This window comes from Amblyomma maculatum, chromosome 10 (assembly GCF_055883805.1).
Source record: "Amblyomma maculatum isolate TAMU_Amacu chromosome 10, ASM5588380v1, whole genome shotgun sequence".
Lineage (NCBI taxonomy): Eukaryota > Metazoa > Arthropoda > Arachnida > Ixodida > Ixodidae > Amblyomma > Amblyomma maculatum.
Genome location: NC_139353.1, coordinates 30,122,672 through 30,143,573, shown reverse-complemented (window position 1 = coordinate 30,143,573; position 20,902 = coordinate 30,122,672). Strand labels below are relative to the sequence as shown.

The 20,902-nt window shown below is 45.5% G+C and overlaps 2 non-coding genes and 1 pseudogene across 2 annotated transcripts; all 3 read left to right on the top strand.

Moving 5' to 3' along the window:
• The first annotated feature begins 10,497 nt into the window (after window positions 1–10,497).
• On the top strand, window positions 10,498–10,569 carry TRNAE-CUC (transfer RNA glutamic acid (anticodon CUC)). The gene has a single exon. It is a non-coding gene; the product is annotated as a tRNA-Glu (tRNA).
• An 11-nt stretch (window positions 10,570–10,580) lies between these two features.
• Window positions 10,581–10,652, top strand: TRNAQ-CUG (transfer RNA glutamine (anticodon CUG)). The gene has a single exon. It is a non-coding gene; the product is annotated as a tRNA-Gln (tRNA).
• A 7,490-nt stretch (window positions 10,653–18,142) lies between these two features.
• LOC146176032 (zinc finger BED domain-containing protein 4-like) lies at window positions 18,143–19,501 on the top strand (annotated as a pseudogene).
• The last annotated feature ends 1,401 nt before the right edge of the window (window positions 19,502–20,902 follow it).

Sequence of the window (20,902 nt, the reverse complement as noted above, 5' to 3'; positions counted from 1 at the left end):
AGAAGATGGTACTCCAGATGATGACGATCACCGAAATTCAGAATGCGAGAACACTTCTGGGCGGCACGTGCGCTAACGTCATGCGCACAAGTTCGAATCTTTTGTTTACAGCAACGGCAAAACTGTATGACTAGCTATCGCTGGGGTGTATTTGGTCAGGTGTCTAGGTGATAAAGGGAGTGAGCCACCATCAGGCACATGAATGTGTTTTTGTGGCCTTGGATAAGATATACATTAGACACACATGTGCAAAGCGCTAACACCTCGTAGGGCAACTTTGAAAGGCAGTGCTAATGAATGATTTCACTGTCGTTTGCTCACCCACATTACATGCGCATGAACACGTTTTTACTTATTTGCTTCCGCGAAATTACACCATTATCTGTGCAGGCTCTTATGGTGTCTTGGATTTGAAAACAATATGAAGCATTTGCCTTAAATGTTCATATTGCTTTAACAGTGCGCAGATTATGGAAAATTATAATCTAAGCAGTTTGCACCAACATACTTTTCAAATGTAATTATTCTTCTATCATCTTAGGCTGGGTAGAAACATTCCTGGCCGTTCCTGCATGGAGTAAAATTGAGCCTTATCTGGTGTCTTCTTTTCTCACAGTGCAAGCTCATCTCGTTATGTAAAATTCGTTTTTGGGGGCAAAATCTTAAATTATCGCCAGATGGTTTACTTTTGGCAGCTTTTTCTTCGGGAGTGGGTAAGAAAGGCATAAAAAAAAGAAAACATCGCAGTTCTCTGGATGGGAAGGGAACCACTGGCTGAGGGCTCAAAACTTATATTGCAAAGTTGCGTTTGCGTGGATTGCCACCATGCTGAGTTGCGCGTTAGGGCAGTTGGTCTAAGTTTCGTAATTTTTTTTTTACAGAGAGATGATCACGCGGTCGACAAGCCAGACGTAGGAAAAGTGTGTGGAAATCAGTCTCGCACAGATGTCACGTTTTACGGAGCCGTGCTGACTTCTCCTGCGCCTCCTCCATCTAGAGAGGTATGTTTTGCCAATCTCTTCATTGCAGTGGGGTACGTCTTTTTTCTCTTGACCAGTGGCAGAAATGGCTCTAGGCAAGTGCCATGCATTTTACTCCTGGATGGGTTTAAAGGCAGCAAACGACTCATTGCGGGAAAAATGAGCTTAATTTTTTTTAATTTTGTTCTATTCAAAACCGGTGCCCCCTTTAAAAAGAACTTGATTATGGCCGTTTAGATGTCTTTGACGCTTTTGTTTTATGGTGATAAAAGCTCTGTAAAATAAAAATTTTCGCGGTTTATAAAAGCGCTGTTTGATGCGAAAGAACTGTCTTTGACTAGAAATGGGGTGATCTAGTGATGCACAAATTTTGTTTCTTGATGCTTCAATAATAGTGCATTGCTACCTGCCAATGCATTCATATTGGTGCAGAGTTCCTACCATGGTTCGCACTCTTGCTTCCAGTGCAGTTTCAGTGGTTCTGTAACTGTTTATGAGAGCTTCTAGTCTGCCACAAATTCATAAACCTATAAAAGGACAAGCATGTGGATGCAAGATTATGGTACATGCTACTCGATCATGATTTCATGTGCAAAAGTGGAAGAAAAAAATTTAAGGGTGCTCTTGCGAAGGCCTAATATTAGAAAATTCTTTAACCGATCCTTGATCTGCTTTCCTAGAAAAAAAAATTTATACTCTCCAGCTGCCATGATTAGTTGTAACATACCTCAAAATGTGCAGAGATGTGCACACAAATTTTGACGTTTGCTGCGGGTGAAGGGCTATCAGACTAAGCCATACTTTGTGCAAAACTACTCAGCCAGCCTTCCCGCCACACGTTGCTAGCAGCTAAAACCATTCAATGAGCTTAGGTGATGTCCTGTCTTAGCAATGGCCTAGTGCTGACTGCATGCATGGGCGCATATTGTTGTACTTGTACTGTTTGTGGGAAGCATGCACTAGTCACTGTTGCAAGAAAAGGAGGTTGTAGCACGTGATAAATTTCGAAAGCACATCTGCGTTCACATTTCTTACACTTGTGAGGTTTCCTCGTCTGCCCCCATCCAACACTCCACTGATTAAAAACAAACCTTTTGACTTGGCTACAGGCTCATGCAACAGATGGAGTGACTTGTTTCCTGTGTAGCAAGCAAACTTTCAAGTTTTCCAAAAATTGTGTTAAAAAACACAAGTTTTAAATCTGATCAAAGCCACTAGTTCCAGCAGTTTGTCCTGGCTGCTGGCATGGCAGTTTTTATTGATAGGGAGCAAAATGTGCAGTGTGTGTATTGCAGCAGCTGAGTATGCCGAGTATTGCAATTAAACTGCTAAACACCGAAAACCATCTAGTTCTTACTGTTCATTGTTGTGTGCCCAGGTACTGCAGTGCCAGCTGCGGAACTTTACTCGCCACGATGGCTTCTTCTGGAATGACAAAACATCTGCTGCCTTGTTGGATATCATTGGCCCTGACAACCCTGAGCTCATCATAAAGGTGATGGCATTTCCCGTTGATATTCCATGCTCTGGGCACCTCTCAAGCGCGCTCGCTCATCATTATTTCACCCATGCATTGCATGAGTGTGCTGGATAAGTAAGGAAGTGTCGCAGCAAAACGTTTGTTGTAGTATAAGCTACCAGAATTGACTAATATCTAAAACATTCATGAACTGTGTAGTTCAACCTGTTATGTTGAGAGCTTTCCCCGTTTTGCGAAAATACCACCAATGGCAGTAGTTTAAAAAATAAAAGGCCATAAAGGAAGATGCGCTCAGAAGAAAGATGTGTGAGCATGCTAAATACTTGGTTTTGGGGGTTTAACGTCCAAACGCGACTCAGGCTATGTGAGACGTCGTCGAGGAGGGCTTCGAAAATTCGACCATTCAGAGTTTTGATGTGCACTGACATCGCACAACACATAGGCTCCTTGCTTTTCACCTCGATCACAAAGCGGCCGCCGTGATCAGGATTCAAGACCGCATCCGTGGCCACAGCAGTCGTGTGCTGTTACCACTGCACCCCCACGGCGGGGCGCATGGTAGATGTGCTCATGTAGCATATGTGTGTATGATATATGTACACGTCGAATTAGGCAACATTTCTGAGAGAAGGTAATTGCAAATACAGGATCTGTGGCACTATGCATAAAGTGAACTGAAGACATGATAGGAGGCATCAACAGTGGCAGTTCACGGTCGCGTTCGCGAGTGCCGCCTTTTCCCAGGTGCCAGGTTCTGTATGAGTCCCAGCACAACGGTACATACCAATTTTCAAGCGTCTACACATCAGCATGGGTTAAGTGCGCCCCTACTTTAAGTTTTCATTTTGCTGTATTTCCCGGCTGTTAAGGTTTCCTTTTTCGCTCCAGTGAAAAACGTGTCAGCGAAGTTCTATTTTAGATCGCGTTGTCTTGCATAGCTTCTGTGTTTTCACAATTTTGTTCCTCATGGCACACAACAGTGAACGTTGTTCGTTTATATGCATGCATGTACACGTTTATATTGAAGTGATAGCCTTTAATGGCTCATTGCTCGCGGATCGTGTCCGTCCCTCCATCCGTAACGCTTTCGTTACGTGGGAGGCGGTAGTTGGCAGCTGACACATGACCGAGGGCTTTCTGACACTACGTTTGGCAGGAGCTGCCAACTCTGGCTTCTTCTTTCATGGGAGGGTGACGTCAGAATCAGCCTAGCAAGACCCTTACATTCATGTCGCTGTATTGCTGGTGCTAGTTCTAGTCGGAAAATTTGAACTTTTGGTCTTCACAGAGACCAAAGTATCAGTTGTTCAAATGTAGGCTTTCCTGTGAAGTGGGGCTGTTCTTGAATGAAACCCAAAATATCAAGCAGGTCAGAGTTATTGGCGTCCGCGAAATCTATCGGATACGGTATCTAGCCATCTCTGCTCCAAGTTAACATGTGTTGCAAAGCCATGTCGCTTCAATTTTCAAGCCCAGATTTCTTGACATCAAGTCGATGAGCGTGTGAAGTTGTCATGTATGCATCCTTTGTTAATCTCTGAGAGGCAACGCACAATGCTAAAATCTGATGTCAGACCAACACCAGCACAGGTGCATATTTTCGAACTGTGGTCCGCCATGGTCAGGTTCGAACCCTTGTTCTCTGTTTCAGTAGCAGAGTACAGAGCCACGGAGTCACCGCAGCGGGTAGTCGGCTAAGCCATTTTTGGTGTCGTATGTGTACATCAGTGTATAGTTAGTGCTAAATTTGAATTTATTAAATAGTTATATGTTGTTAGCCATGTGATATATCATTGAATAGCTAGCTTCTGTATTTCTTCGTCTGCTCAGACGAAGACAAATCCACTTGCTGAAACGTTCGCTCGATTTGCGAGCTGAGGCTCCCCTCTACCCTGTTCAGTGCTCTTTCATACTGTGTAGCCCTCGTCTTTCTGTCGCTCTACTTTACTTGCGAGCAAGTATAATGTTATAGGTCAGGTAGTAAGTTACTTATTAGTGAACTTAATTTGCATTCCAATTTGGTTTATGTGCATATAGCGTTGAATACTAACTGATGAGCACTTTCTAGTTGCACCTTTGTTAGTCACTGCCAAACCATGCGAAAACAACTTACTGTCGTTAATTAGGCTTAACTGTATTGAACTCTCCACACTTTACATTTGCTGCGAAGCCTTGCTGTCTCGGTTGCTATGTTTATCTGTGTGTTTGGTCTTCAGCTGTAGTAGCATTCCTGATTTGAGCAAGTGATGTACAGGAACATTTGTGTCAAAAAAATTTCTCGCTGAGCTGCAGCAAAGTCGTGTGCTGCTTAGATTTACCCGCAGGCAATCTTATGATGCACACAATAAGCAGATACTGCCTTTTGGGTGTGAAAAATGCAAAGTTCGGTATTTTGGTCGCAATTGCATGCTAAATTTACCTGTGCCCTTTGCACTGCTCATGTTGATTTTCCAGGTCAACATCCCCCCTGTGGGAAGTCAAGCTGCAGTGGTGGAGCTCTTCAAGAAACATTCAGAAACCAGGCGCCTCGTATGCATCAACACAGAGCTTTCCAGAGCCCGACATCACTGATTGTCACGGAAAGTGTGGATGAGGTAAGTGCATCAAAGTGCTGATTTCAGACCTTGTATGTTGCAGCTCTAGTAGCATTGTTTTCTAAAACAATGACGGACAGTCTGGGCTGTTAATTCGGGAAACATCCCTGCGCACTGGATCAATGGTTATGGTGCTCGACTGCTGATCTCGAGAACACGGGTTCATTCCCACGATTGTGGTTCCATTTAAACAAGCAGATAATTTATCCATGCAATCTATGTTAACAGGATTTTACATTGGCTTTCCTTTCTATGTTAAGGCGAAAGTCTTTAATGGCTCAGGCTGTCGTCGACAAAATGTGTCCCGCTTTTGCGGCTGCTCTGATTGGCCGAGGCGGGATGACGTCATAGAGGCCTCGACCAATCACAGGAGCACCACCACATTATGCGCGAAAGCGTGCCTTATATAGCCATATGCCAATCAATGATCAATTACTAAATAATGACTAAGTAAATTATACCAAATAATAACTGATTAACTGATTCGTTAACTGACTAAATAATATCTAATTAGTTATTTATTACTGACTAAATTATTTAATTAACTAATTACTATCGGTATCAGTTGCGTAACAGTATGCGGCACTCAGGCTTTCGCCTTTCACTGCCTTAGTCGCTAAAGTCCCTCAAAAGTTTTGTGAGTGTACGTTAAGCCCTCCAAGTGTCCAAATTTAGTGAAGCCTGTCACCTCAGCGTCCCTCATAGCTTTAGTCACCATGAGGCTTGCAACCATGCGGGTTTCTGACATTTGTGTATCTGAGTAGAAGTTTATCATTAAGGGCATAAGCGACTGTACTGGCAGCATATGATACTATTGCACTGGTTCATTCAAAATGACATTTTTATTACAAGACCGATGCAGGAGTCATGCAATGAGGAATAAGAAACATTTGCAGTCGTTAGAATCAGATGAACATCGCTGTCAACCAGCGCTTTTTTTTTTAAATTAGTGTGTTCTCAACTGGTTAGATAGAGATTAACCTGTTAAATTTGTTATTTCCAGGTTGCCCTGGCTACCTTCATCCAAATCAACCGATGTAGGGATGCCCCGCTGGAATGCTGGAGTAACGATGGAACCGTTTTCCAGTGTTGCATTCCTCCCTTTCCCTTGCGGCGCGGTTCAGGCGTCACACAGAACAAGTGTGACTGATACTGTGCCTTACCTTTCCTGTGAACAAATTTATTAATAATAATAATAATAAATTTTCTCACCGCAAAAAAGAATGGCTCAATATCCGTCACACTTGCTCTGTGTACACCTGAACCGCACTGTAATGAAAGGGAGGAAGGTGGAGGAGAAAGAGGAGCCGTAGTGGAGGGCTACGGACCAATTTCGACCACCTGGGGATCTTTAACGTGCACTGACATAGCACAGCATACGGACGTCTCTCCGGTTCGCCTCCATCATATAACGCAGTCGCCGGCAGAGAGTGATGCCAGACTGCCGAGTGCTATAGACGGAGCAACCACCGAGCAGGTCCTATGGTAGAGTTCATTCAACGAGAACCAACAGAAGAAGAACTGCAGGCACTTGGTGTGCTTGATCACTTCATTCGAGTTTCCGAAAGTGCATCTGCGACCCGGACATTTGAAGCAAACTTTGTGAACAATCCGTTTGCATGCATGTGTAGTGTGTGCGAGATACTGCGGCACCAAATGGAGTTGACACCAGTGAGTAATCCAATGTATGAGTATTTGTTTGGAGTCTGCGAAATCGAAATACTGTATAAAAAATTGAGGCCGTTGCATACTTCTTCACAGATCATCGGGCAGTCTTAGTCTCTTTCAAGCAAAATGAATATTTGTATACCTAATGTCTCTCACTGCTAAACAAACATTACCACAACAAGCTCAGCCAGGGAAACGTACCTCTTACTACCTATATCCTGGCATAGCTGACCTGCAATGTTTCTATCTAGCTTATGACAGCAACTTATATTTTGGAGGTCGCGTGATACGTGAAGTTTTTGTTGAGGATTTGCGCAGTTATAAGTTAGTCGCGCCCTTCCAAAGCAGTAATAGATGTTGTGCAGTTTAAACTGTTTGGAGCTATGAGAAGCAGGATGTGGCTGGCCAGTTTTTGTTTTTCTTTTTTTTTTTTTACTCTGTAAGTAGCTGTCTTTTTTCAAAGCACTGAAATACAAAAAGTCACAAACACTTTCTTTAAAAAGTGTTGCTCAGTTATTCATTTTATTTTTGTTCGTCTTTCTATTGGCGCAATTGTTGTGAGGCTATCACCTCAAGACGGCGCCGACGTGCTCTTTTCCCCGTCCTGGAGCGAATGCGAAAGGAGATAGTGAGCTTTCTGGCTGCGGAAGTTTTCTACCTTGGCGAGCGAGAGTTCTTTTGCCAATGGTCTTGCCCTTTTGTTTTCGTATTGAATGGACGTGTCCGGATGGTTTTCAGTCCACCTTTGTACTTGTAATATAATGTAGATATCTATGTCAGTTCACAGTTGTATACATCCCAAAACACATGTGTAATACACACTGAACATGCGATTGCTGCATATGTTTGTACCTATATTTATTGTCAACTTATTCTACATTGTATAATTTCATCCACGATGTCACTCAAAATTGTATATATTGCCACGAAACCTTCAAAACTGTATTTTTATTCTATCAGCAGACGGCGTGCACGCATATGAATTCTGTATTCTTTGTTTGTTAATACTCGATGTCACTAGACGCACCTTTATCAGTTTCTTTGTCGCGCAAGATGCGCCGAGATCTGTCTCGAAGATTCCGATCACTCGCGTATGTTTCTACAATGTTCAAGGTTGTGCTAGTAACAGTTTGTGACTTTATCTAGATGTTTCTGAGCCGCCTTTAAAGTCAGAGTTGACGTGTACGTCAGGCATTATAGTTCGACGATCGAAGAACACGTTTGTTGCTATTCTTTTGCGCAAGCCAGCCCAATAAAGAATTAATTTCGGTACTATCACGCCTGTGTCCTATTTTGGTGTCTACGACCTTGTCACCACTACGTGACAATATCATTATTACGACCAATCAATTATTAATTTTCTTTTAATGTAAATAGTGAATTTAGATGTATTTCTTCGACATAAGGTATGTTATGTGCACTGTCTCTTGTTGTTAGCCGTGTACGTTTTCAGTTTTGGTCGTTCGTCATCACACATGTCAATGTATAGTGTCTTCTAAACACATAATAGATTTTACTACTCTTTCTGGTGTATTGGCTTTTAAACGCCAGTCTCATTAGGAGGGCTTCTTTTCGTTCGCTACTTCGCGATCGAGTGGCGTAGGAATTGTGGTGCTAAACAGATCCCTTATAAGAAAGAAAAAAACAAAAATTAAAGCGGCTTCATATAAGCTAGAGCTTTAGTTAATAATGGACAAGAGAAGACGTCATTTAAGAAAAATAACTTACACAATGCAGTGCAAGTAATATTGTTGACTTGTTCCCGCCATCTGAGATCATTAGTAGATGGGACACTTAAAAATTAACGAAAGACAGCGCAGTATACGTAAATCACTTTTTACACAACATTCGAATGCTCTTTTTTTCCCTTGGTCTATGTCATTGCTATAAATTGGTTTGTGTTAATTGTCATCTGCCAGTTGTTACACCAATAATAATTTTTTTTAGCAATCTGTTAAGTATGGCTGGATATCCACTACTCCTGATTTCTCTGTAGCATGTACAATCTTCGGCAATGAGTTTGATTTTATAGTTACTGCCTGAGGTAATATCACCCATAAATATGAAAAACAACAAATGTCCAAGGACAGAGCTTTGAGAAACTCTGGATATGGCTGGCGCCGATTTGCGCTTGACATGGTGATAAAAGATTTATTACGAACATTGCTGGAAGACATTTTGTATTTAGACCGAAACTTTACCATCAGCAATGAAACCCCTGGCGATAGCTTACAATGACATACGCGTATCAAATTTCGCCGGTACCGCTCACTTCCTTTATTCAGACCGAGCAGAGGATCAAGGATTCCAGCATCGAAAATGAAAACGAACTCAATTTTCGGAACATCATATATTTCTATTTCGGATTTTACACAGGTAAGAGTTTTCGGTGAAGGCATTACCTTAGGCGTTTACGAGGATCTTTTTTTTTTTTTGTCGAATCATAAATTGTCATTTGCGGAAATAAATTGAGATTCGCATGCCAAACGAAAAAAACCCCCACTCACTGCACTCTATTTAAATCTGCGAGCTAACACGGGAACGGGACGTCTGGCTGCCAACAGTCCATGCTTGTGTCTACAAGCGACCACTCTATCTAGCAAGCTGTTCCGTGTTTTTGCCGTCATTTTAATCAAAGCGAGCCCTTTGTGCTATAATGTCCCATGGGTATATTTTTTCATTTCCACCTATTCTCTGGACAATCAGCGTTCACCTCGTGACGTTATACTACCACGCGTGCTCATAATTTGACTCATTATGCGTTCGCTTTATCACATAGCAAGCGAGCATTCAGTTGTAAATTATTGCACCATTCATGGTTCAGCCCTTAATATACGCTGAAATGACAGCCGCTGCGTTCGCTTCCAGAGTTACTCTCCCTTTACGTTATCTGAACTCTAAGTATTGCTCAGGCAACGTCAAGATGAAGCTCGCTCACTATTAATGGGCAGCCGTGCACTATCATTACGTCAAAAGAATCTATAAACGTTGGTACTCGGACGAGCAAAAAGCGCCTAATGTAACGCTTACTTTTATGCTGCGGAAGCACGGCTAAATCAAGTTACGTGCTGAGCACATAAACTCGAGTTTTCTCACCATACTGGAGTTCAGAAAGTACTTTCTGTAGAGCTGCTAATATCACATCTACGCGTATCTTCGTATTTGTGTGACTTACTGATATCGAACGGTGAATACCACCCTTCCACCCAAGTCCATTATCTTCCAAAAATTTTCCTCGCCACCCGCTCTCGATAGCACACGTTTTGCGCTTTTCTTGGCGGTGAACTGTGTCGTTGATGTTCAGCCGCCTGCCCCTGCAACCAAGTTTCACAACACAGCCAATAGATCCGTCAAGTCTGTACCTACCGATAAACAATTCCGGGTGCCACATTTCACGGACACCTTCGGCTTCAGATTTGGCGCCTCGTGAACCATATGAGACTCGCTCTCAAGGAAGTAAAATATCGGAGAGGGCCCTGTGTTACCACATCTGAATCTTTGAATTAGTACCGCCACAGCGAACAAATCCGTGAGGTTGTACTGGTTGAATTTCGCGGGCGTTACTTCGCAATCTAAGAATGCGTGTTCGTGGCGCCATCTTGTGGCGAAACGAAGCACTGTGTGCAGAGGAATAATGCTCTCGGTAATTTTTTTTTTAAGAGTATTAACTTAGAAAAGTACAATTTTGATCATTATAAGTCTACATGCCAGACGCCGTGAAGGCCGCAGTCATATGTGCCATTGAGGTTGTTCCTGGCATGCCGGCGCCACCAGTTCCGGCGTGGTCTAGTGGCTAGGATACCTGGCTCTCACCCAGGAGGCCCGGGTTCGATTCCCGGCGTCGGAAGGAGATACTTAGGTCTCATGGTGTAATGGTTAGCACTCTGGACTCTGAATCCAGCGATCCGAGTTCAAATCTCGGTGAGACCTTTTAGAGCATTTTCCATTTTGAGACAACAGTCTACTTAAAAACCTTATGAATACTTTTTTTCGTTTTAATGCGGAAGCATTTCTTTTATCCTTAGTGCTCTCAACAGAGTCACTGCGTCGACTCTGGTGTCAGCAGAGTGTCTGGAAAAAGCCTGTCATTAGAGTGCGTTCCCACGAACTGTCAATAATCCATTGTACCGGCCAATAGCGTAAAAATACGAAATTTTGTGTTCAATCTAATTTGGGAATGACCTACTCGATGGTGACCTCCTAATTTGGAGGGCCACCGCAAAATTCGGCCCCCTGGAACGCGAAAATTTGACCTCGTCAGAACTGGGTCAGAACTGATGTATCAAAACTTGATTCCGGCATTGCATTCTCAGCGGCGCCCGCCAATTGGGATAGATCACCCACAAAATTAGTCTCCTGGATCCCAAAATTATGCCTCTTTACAATGTTACCAAAATAGATGTCCAATTAAATCGACTAATGCAAATTAAGCTGCGACTTCCAAATTGGAATCGGTCGCCCTAAAGTTTGGCCCCTGGACCTCCAGAATTTGACCTCCTCAACACTGGACCAAAACTGATGCATAAAAACCTGATTCAAGTATGGCGTTTCAGCGCTGACCGCTAATTGCGAGATCACCCACAAAATTAGGCCCTAGGACCTTAAAAATTTACCTCCTCAGAATGTTACCAAAATGAATGTCGAATTAAATCGAGTAACGAAATTCAGTTGTGACCTCCAAATTATGATCGGCCGCCTCATAAATTTGGCTCCCTGGACCCCCAAAATTTGACCTCGATGGAATTGACACAAAACTGATGTATATGAATATGTGATTCAAGGTTGGCGTTTTCCGCGGTGGCCGCCAATTGGGATGGATCACCCAAAGTGTCAAGTCCCAAAGACCCCGAAATTTTAGCTCCTCAGTGTTACTAAAATAGATGTTGAATTAAATCGTTTAATGCAAATTCAGATGTGATCTCCAGATTGGGATTGGCCGACCCAAAATTTGGCCCCCTGGACCCCCAAACTTTGACCTCTTCAGAATTTTACCAAAACTGGTGTATAAATACGTGATTCAAGATTGGCGTTTTCAGCAATGACCGCCAATTGGGATGGATCAGCCAAAGTGTTAGACAACCTGGACCCCCAAAATTTTAGCTCCTCAGAATGTTACTGAAATGGATGTCGAATTAAATCGTCTAATGCGAATCCAGTTCTGACCTCCAGATAGCGATCGGCCGCCCCAAATTTTATGACCTCGTCGGATTGGACCAAAACTGATGTAAAAACAAGTTTGGCGTATTCAGCGGTGAGCGCCAATTGGGATGGATCACCCACAAAATTACCCCCTGGAGCCACCAAATTTTATCTTCTCAGAAAGTTACCAAAATGGATATCGAAATGGATATCGAATAGACCGATCCAACCAACCGATCTGCGCATGTGCCGGTTTTCCGGTTGCACCGCCGCCATGTTGTAGTCGGCTGGTCAGAGTGAGCACATGCAACTGCACTACTGCAGTCTCCACTCCGCACGAACTCACCGCACATTTTTATTTCTTCACCACCAAGAAGAAATTCGCCATGTCATTATTTTACAAAATTACGCAGGCTGTTACATGCAAGGCAAGCGTTCTAAGGGATGCTTCCATTCTTTAAAGCAATGGCTTGTACCGTTCGTTCGGCCTAAAAGCCGTTGGTTCAAGTGATTGATGATTGAATGCTGTGCGATAGGCGACGACGAGTTAAAAAAACTCATTGCATTTGATTAATTGATGAAATAAGGAAACAAAAATGAAAACAATTAGATAAAGGGGCTGCAAGGGAATCCAATTTTTCAGAATGAAAAGCCGAGGCTTGATGATGCTGATTGAGAAATGTATTGTGTGCAATTTATTGAATAATTAAGTGAAATATTTGAAAAAAAAGTGAGTTTTGAAAACGTGATTGAACGATGGAGGCGAAACGAAGTGGCGTCCGTGTGCTGTGCGATGTCAGCGCACTTTAAAGATCCCCAGGTAGGCGAAATTACTCCGTAGCCCTCCACTACGGCTCCCATGTCTCTCTTTCCACTTTCACTCCCACCTTCATCCCTTCCCTTACGGCGCTGTTCAGGTGTCCACAGAAACGAAGTGTGACAGATACAGCGCCTTTCCCTTCCTGTGAACCAATTATTATTATTAACGTTGTCAAAATGCGCAGATTGAAATCACAACTCATGATGATGCTAACTGACAAATTTAGTGTGTTTAATTAATGAATGAACTGATTGAAAAATAAAAATAAAAAACGGGGTTCAAAGTACCTTGTTTGATGCGCTGTTTTACATATCGATCGATTGTAATTCCCATTTACACGCGCACACATACTTCTAGCTTTGTTGGGAGCCGTAGGAATTATATGAACGCCGTACTTCTTCCCAATCTTCATCATGCTGTGGGTGAAGCCATGGATATAGGGCACCAAAGAGCTCTTCTTCCTCAGCAGCAGATGCCCATTCTCTATACTTTGTTTCTTATTCTGTGTCAACAAGCTTTCAGTTATTTGGCATATGAATTCATCAGGAAATCCTGAATTCATATGCCAAATATGCCAAGTTTGTGCCCATGCTGATGCTGATGCGGCCATTCCCCTTTGTATCGGGGGATCACAAAGTTGACCAGGCCATCGTTTATTATGATAGCGATGGCAATGACGCTGCAGTTAGTAATAATGACAATTATGGCATCAGCAATGATAATGATGGTGCATTTAGTTGATAATAACAACGAGAGAAAACGTAATGCACCCTGTGCAGCTGCAACGCTCAGGTTTTCGCATTTCTGCCCTGTAGATTCAACAGTGCTCTCGGAATTATTTCGCCTACCGTAAAAGAACGGCGAAAAAAAAAATAAAAACCACGACTTGTTAAAAATGGAAGTTATTTTGCATGAAAAAAAAATTTACCGACGATTACATTACTTCCTAATGCGAAATTTGAGCGCAGCAAATAAGCTGTTTCACCTTTTCGATAGATTGAGGCAAAGAAATCGAGCAACACATGTATGCGCTATCACAGAATTTTTTTTTTATTTTTCACACGTATTCCTTTAACAAAGACTGCTTTCTCGGCGGCGGCGATGAGCTTCTGCTTCAGCCTCGCTTACACCTGGTTGCTCTCGACGGTGGCGATGAGCCTCCGCTTCGGCGGTGCGAACGGCAGGGCCTTCTCGACGGCGGCGATGAGCTTCTGCTTCAGCCTCGCTTACTGCTCTGAATTCTGGCGGCGACGGCGCTGGGCCTCTGCTCTGGCAGCTCGTTTAGCAGCAGCAGCAGCAGCAGCAGCAGACGGAGGACTTCCACCGGTCGTCTCGCTCATGGCTCAGAAAGAACTGGCAGATAATTTCGCAGTGGCGAACGGCAGCGGCAATTTCGGCTCGGGCGGTGCACATATACAGATCCGCCGCCACCGATCTGGCTCTCTGATTGCCACTGCACACGGGTTGCATTGGAGGAGGAGCGAAGAAAGGAATTAAGTTCGAGCCGGCGCTTTGACAACCGGAGACTCGCAGGAAGAGGGGGGAGGGGGGCGGCGTGTACACCCAGCTGCAAACGATGGAGGCAGAAGCGCGCGCAGCAAGCGGACAACGCGATAAAGGGAGGAGGGAAGAGATAGCAGCGACTGACTGATGCTGCTGACGCCGATAGTGAGTCAACCCCAGCTGCGGAGTTGGTTTCAGGGACAAGGCCGCCGATGCCGACGCAAACAATATGATACCCTCGCTTCCGCAGCGCCAAGAACCAGGTCTAGCCGTGGGAAGGTGGTCACGTATTCGTCGACGTGCCGGGGCCTACGTGAAATAACCGGCGCGTCGGCAACTGAAGAGCACCCTATCCGCCACACAGGAACAGGGGGGGGGGGGGGGGGGGGGGTCCCTCCCCTCCTCTTTCTGCATGGCGGCGACGGTGTTCTATGCAGTCACGTTATCTTGACTCTCTAGCGGCGTCAGCGGCATCAAGCGGTATCAGTCGGTCGCTGCTAGCGCTGGGGGGATGAAAGGGGGGCGGAGCTGGTTACGACGCCGACTCGAAACCCAGGAACGGACGCTAAAGAGCTGCGCTCTAAAACAACGCAAAGGGACAAAGGACAAAGAAACAGTAAGTGAGCACCCAGACGAGTGCTGCTGCGCTCGTATTTGCTCGCCATTCCTGTGCTTTGTTTTTGCCATCCAAAATGAATTGCAACCAACTCGGCCAACTCAGCATGTTACTGCTGAAAAAAAGGGAACGCATGACTAGTATTAGATAAACGCCAGCCGCTTATTTGTACTGGGTGATGAAAAAAATATATCAACGTTTCATTATAAAAAAGATAGCGACGAAAGCGGGCCGGTGACCTGCCGCTGCAGGGCACAATTAAGGATTTAACCGCATTAAACATAAATCTCGAAATATCCTCAAGAAAACTGATCACCCTTAAAACTTGCTAAAAGAGTATGGACACGATATAGCAGGAATCATCCAAACGCGGCTGTCGAAAAACATTTCGAAAAATGAAATCGTCCCTCCAAACGAGGAAAATATGTAATGATCGACAGGCACAAAGCGGCGGTGTTGCATTACCGATGAAATAACGCGTTTTATTTTTCTCGTCCTTATGCCGGACACAGAGGGAGACGACGTCATGTTTCGAAGGTTTATTAAAGAACGGTGCTGATATTTTTCACGTTGCGCTAGACGATGCTTTTCCCCAACTTCTAGGCTAGTGCACGCCTCTCGTTGCTCGTGCTCGCCAGCAGCCATGCGACCCTCCTGCTCGATGCGCAGTCCATCTACTGCAGTTACGGCACACATTCACCGGACATGTCGTCTTTTATCACATCTTTAAGGAAGTAAATTTTGCAGTCTCGCTTTTTTTTTTATCTTGTCTCTTTCGGTGATTAGTTGCGTCTACGTGCTTGATAGGAAGGACTGTGTTACAAACCGCCAGCGGCTGGCGGACGCCTGCCAACGGGTCGGCGGCGGAACCCGTTAGAGCCCAACGAGACTGATGGCTGGGGCAGAAAGAACCAGGTTTATTGTGTGGCTTGGGTTTTTATACCAAGCCAAAGGAAAAGAAGAACGAAAGGAATTAAAGCTGCAAGCAGAGGCTGCCGTGACGCTTGGTGATAACGACGAGCAGAGCGGAGGCGGGCACACGTGGCGCTGATGAAGCATTTAGCAGTTCGCAGCAGACTGCATGGTTTTCCAAACTGCTCGCAGAAGGCGAAAGGCCGTTTGTCGAAGCAGTTCTGTTTGTTCGTCTTAGCTGTCAGCGTTGCCGTAAGACCTAAGTTTTTAATTAATGTGCAGCGGAAATGGAATCGTCTGTAAACCGCCAAGAGAGAAAATATGCGAACCATCGCTCGCCTTCCCCGCATCACACCAATCGTGGCACTTCAAGCATCGTCCATTCGTAGAATCACGGAACAAAACACTAAGCTACCCCGTAGGTCGAAAATCAAATATGTGTATGCTAGGATTGATGGATGTGAAAAGACACTTTGATTTTACTTTCCCTGCAAGCCTACACTCAATAATAGGGGTGTGCGAATATTCGATAATTTCGAATATTCGATCGAATAGCACAGCATTCGATATTCGCTTCGAACCGAATTCTCGGTATTCGAAATTTCGAAGTATTCGTCTCGCGCGAATTGTGTTTCTGGGACGCTCGCCCGCTTGCTTTGTGTGGTTTCGGTTTCGAGTAATGCCGCATAGATGGCTTTTTACGCGAAAGCGTATACAGGTCGTTCGCCCGAAAATTCGTCGGCCCCCTTCCTTTTTTTCTTTTTCAAGAGTTGCGGAAAAGGTTATCCGACAGGACAGATGCAAAGATAAACACGCAGCCCTACCACGCTATCGCTTTATTCAGTCAGGTGACGAATCATGCGTACCGAACATGGGCGACCGTTCTCGGAGTGGCGAAAAATTCTGCTGCAGCCCGGAGACTCGATGTCGCCGAAGTGTATACTTACGTCAATGGGAAGGGCGCCTTTAGCGTGTGATAACGCCAAGCTTATTGCGCACCCGTGGAGCGTTATACTGCCGTGAACGCTCGGCATAGGGGAGGCTGCGGACTTAAAACGTGACTGCTGAACTTTAGTAGAACGAAATGATCGCATCCATCTGTGACAGGCGTCTTGCGATTTTGACTGCTTGCGCGTTGATGGGAATGGAACGCCGTCGTGATCAGGGCATTGAGCCGTCTTCGGTGGTGTGCCGCACTTCGTCGCCGCAACTCAGGAACTCCGGTGCGCTGAAGGCTCAGAGCAATCTTGGAAGCGCGATGCTAAGTGCTGCTCGGAGGTACTATCGGAGATAATTTTGTCAGAACGCGCGATCGGTGCGCAAAACGTTTTGCTTGCGGCGCTAGAGTTTCGTACAGCCATTTCCATTCTTGCTCGAGGGGGTAGTAGCCTGGGAATGTAACCGGAACGATGTTACAATGCTTCGGCTTAATAAGGGAAGCAACGCTCCGGCAAACAGCAGCCGCGAGCTGCTAGTGAAATGCAAAAAAAAATGCATCGTGCGACACGCCTTGTCAGAGTGACGGCATAGGCCGGGAAGAGCGCCAGTTTTCCGCACCCAGGAGACGCACAGCAGAGCCGACGTTTCCATACGAGCACCCCTCGGATAGCGAAATAGACGCGCCAACCTCCGGCCGCTAGGTGATGGCGATGCATTTAAGCCACGCGCGGCGCGTCCTGAACACTTCTGTCCCCGATAGTACGGCCAACGTATCGGTGGTGCGGGAGCCTTGGAGACGCGATGGTGCGATGCTGCCAGTGCTGCTAGGAGGTCTGGTCAACCTATGTGCCATTTTAATTTCTTTGGACGCAGCAGTCTCATCGACGCAACTGAAAAGAAGACGCAACCCAAGCCCAAGAAGCGAGGATCTTAAACTATAGAAACGCAAGCAACGTATGTGGCAAGTGATTGTCTAGTTCACTGTTGGACATTCTACCCGTTCGACCACTGGTTCGATCGTTGGCACTATGGCCAGTGCGTCTACGAAAGGTAATCCAATATGGAACTACTTCATGAAAGTTGCCCCCGGCAATGAGGCTCGCTGCTTGAAATGCAAGGCCGTTTTGAAGACGCCAACGGGGACGACGACGACATTACAGACGCACTTGAAAAGACACCCCGATTTCTTTAAGGCCTACCAGGACGACTGTCAGGCACGCAAACACGCTGCCACCTTGAAAAAGGCGAGCCAGCCGAGTGTTCAGCAACCGTCAGTTGCTGAATGTTTCGCGCCAAAAATGAAGGCGACAGCACCGAAAGCGCAACAGATGACAAAGATGGTCGGCCGATTCATTGCACGCGGTATGCACCCATACTCCAATCTTTGAGGAGCCTGGCTTTCGTGATATGATGAAACTCGCCATGCCCGATTACGCAGTGCCGTCACGAACGACTTTCTCGAGGGTCATCATTCCCGACCTTTATGCATCGAAAAAAGAAGAGGTGCGAACGAAGCTTGCAGAGGTCTTCGCAAGCGGAGTGGAGTCCTTCTCTATCACAATGGATGGTTGGACATCGCGAGCCAACGACAGCTATGTAAGTTTCACTTGCCATGTGATGGATAAGGTGTTTGTGCAACATGTACATGCACTGGCCTGTACCGAATTGGCGGGTGCTCACACTGCTGAGAACTTGGCGGAGTTCATCGGAACTGTAATAGAGGAGTGGGAACTTCCATCTCAAGGAACGGTGCCGACCTTTGTGGTCACTGACAACGGGAGAAACTTTGTTTCGGCGGTTGCGCGATCGTCGTGGCAGGGCGTGCTGGGTTTCGGCCACACGCTTCAGTTATGCATCAATGATGTCAAAAAAGATGTGGCGGGGCTTGCGCAGCTTTGTGCAAAAGCAAGGCCAATAGTAGGTCGGTATAAGCGAAGTGCCAAGGCTCGAGCACGCCTTAATGAAATTCAGAAAAGCATGCTTTTGGATTGTCTTGAAGTAGTGCAGGACGTACCGACACGTTGGAACAGCGAGCATGCCATGATGGCCAGACTTGTAAGACTTCGTGCCCTTATTACTGTGGAACTTTCAGAATGTGACGTGGTTGAAAATCTCACCGCACAAGAGTGGAAGCTACTAGCAGCATCAGTAAAGGTCCTGCAGCCGCTTGATCAGGCCACAGCTGAACTCTCTGGGGATAGCTACCCAACTCTCTCACAAGTTATCCCGCTGCTTGAATGCACAAGGATCGTTCTTGCACAGCATTTGAATGATTATGATGCAGCATCAATTGCATTCAGCCTACTAAAGAGCATCAAGTCTAGATTTCCTGACATCAAGATGTCTCAGCTTCCAGCATTAGCCATGTTGGCTGACCCTAGGTACAAAGATGCATGCTACACTACCGAAGCTGAAAAGAAATGGGCGCTTGATCTCCTTGTGAAGGCAGCAGAAGAGACGGTGCTAGTGCATCAGCATGCTGAGGTTACAAGCGGAGTCTGCGCAGCTCCAAGACCTTCCACTTCGGGTGACTCTGTGTGGTGCGCCTTTGACAAATTTAGTTCCGATAAGAGCCGCCGACCACACCATACAGTGAAGAATGAAGTCGCCGAGTACTTGAAAAGCCCTCTTCTTCCGCAGTCTGAAGATCCTTTGGCATGGTGGAGAACCAACGGCAGCCGTCTGTACCCATCCATAGCACCACTTGCACGCAAATATCTTTCAATTCCAGCAACACCGACTACCAGCGAAAGGCTGTTTTCAGCTGCAGGAAACATTGTGCGCTGTCAGAGAGAGAACCTGCTCACCCGTCATGTGGAACAGCTTGTGTTTCTGCACGATAACATTTAGATTGAAGTATGCTGGGCTGTAAATGGCAGCTGTCACCGGAAGTGCAGAATGTCTTTTTTTTTCTTTACTGTTCTTAGTGCTTTTGCTGCAGTGTAGTGCAGTTACTACTATAGTTTCAGTTATTGGTTGTACTACTGGCACCGTTCTGTTATACTCTCATTTTTTTTAATTTTATCTCGAATTTCTTATTAGAAATCCAGCAGTATCTTTATGTGTTATAACTTTTTATTACCAAGCCAGCAAAAATTGTTCATCACTCACTTTAGGTGCTTTCAAAAAATTTTGAAGTGTGGTTTTAAATAAAGCCTCAGTGCAGTATGTAATGGCATCGTGTATTGGGAAAATAAATGGTTTTGGAAATGCCTACTGTGATTCAGCCTTAGTGCCAGAAGTACTATTCGAACTATTCGCTTCGAAATTATTCGAAGAAAATCACTATTCGCTTCGAATTCGCTTCGAATAAAAAAACACTATTCGCACACCTCTACTCAATAATATATGCCCAGATTTCAACTCGCAGTATCTCCTTCTTTCTGTGCTGAGTTGGTTGGTTTACTGCCTAACTCTCAATCCCATCCTCCAATAGCCCCGCTAGGGTGGCGCAGTGGTTACGGCGCTCGACTACTGCTCCCAATGATGCGGGATCGAATCCCGGCCTCGGCGGCTGCTTTTCGATGGAGGCAAAAAGAAAGGCGCCCGTGTGCTGTGCGATGTCAGTGCACGTTAAAGAACCCCAGGTGGTCGAAATTTCCGGAGTCCTCAACTACGGCGTCTCTCATAGCCTGAGTTGCTTTGGGACGTTAAAGGGGGCATGAAACGGCTAGAAAGGCCACTGACAAACGTTTTCAATGTGTAGAACAAATGCTTCCGAGCATTCGTTCAAAGTAAAACTCATCGGAAAAAATCCAGCGATTTATTAATTTTTAAAAACAGCGTTTTTTGAAATTCGCGGGCTGCGCCATTTCCGCGTGGCGGCGAGATTTGGGACTATTCTGCTGTGATTACCTACGTCACCAGTCACAGAGTGACAGGCCACGACAGGCTGCCATTGGCTGCAGCCGCGACGCCCTCTACGTCACTGACACACTTCCGGTAGCTGCGAAAGTCGTCTGCTCGAGTGCTGCAATGCATGCGTGAACCCGAGCTTGGCGCTTCGGTTCGCGATGTTAACCGAAAAGGTGGTGGCGTCCGACTGAAAGTGCGCGTCGGTGCAGGAGTGCGAAAAGAGCTCTAGCTGGTCCGATTTAACACCGTACCGATTCAATAGGCAGCATCAACCTTTATGTACCGACCGACGGCGCAGCAGCGTACTGTAGTCTCGTCTCGTCTTTGCCGCATCGACCATTTGTGCGGCGTGTTAATAATTTAATGGAACGTGCGTCAAAAAAGGTGTACCCTCAG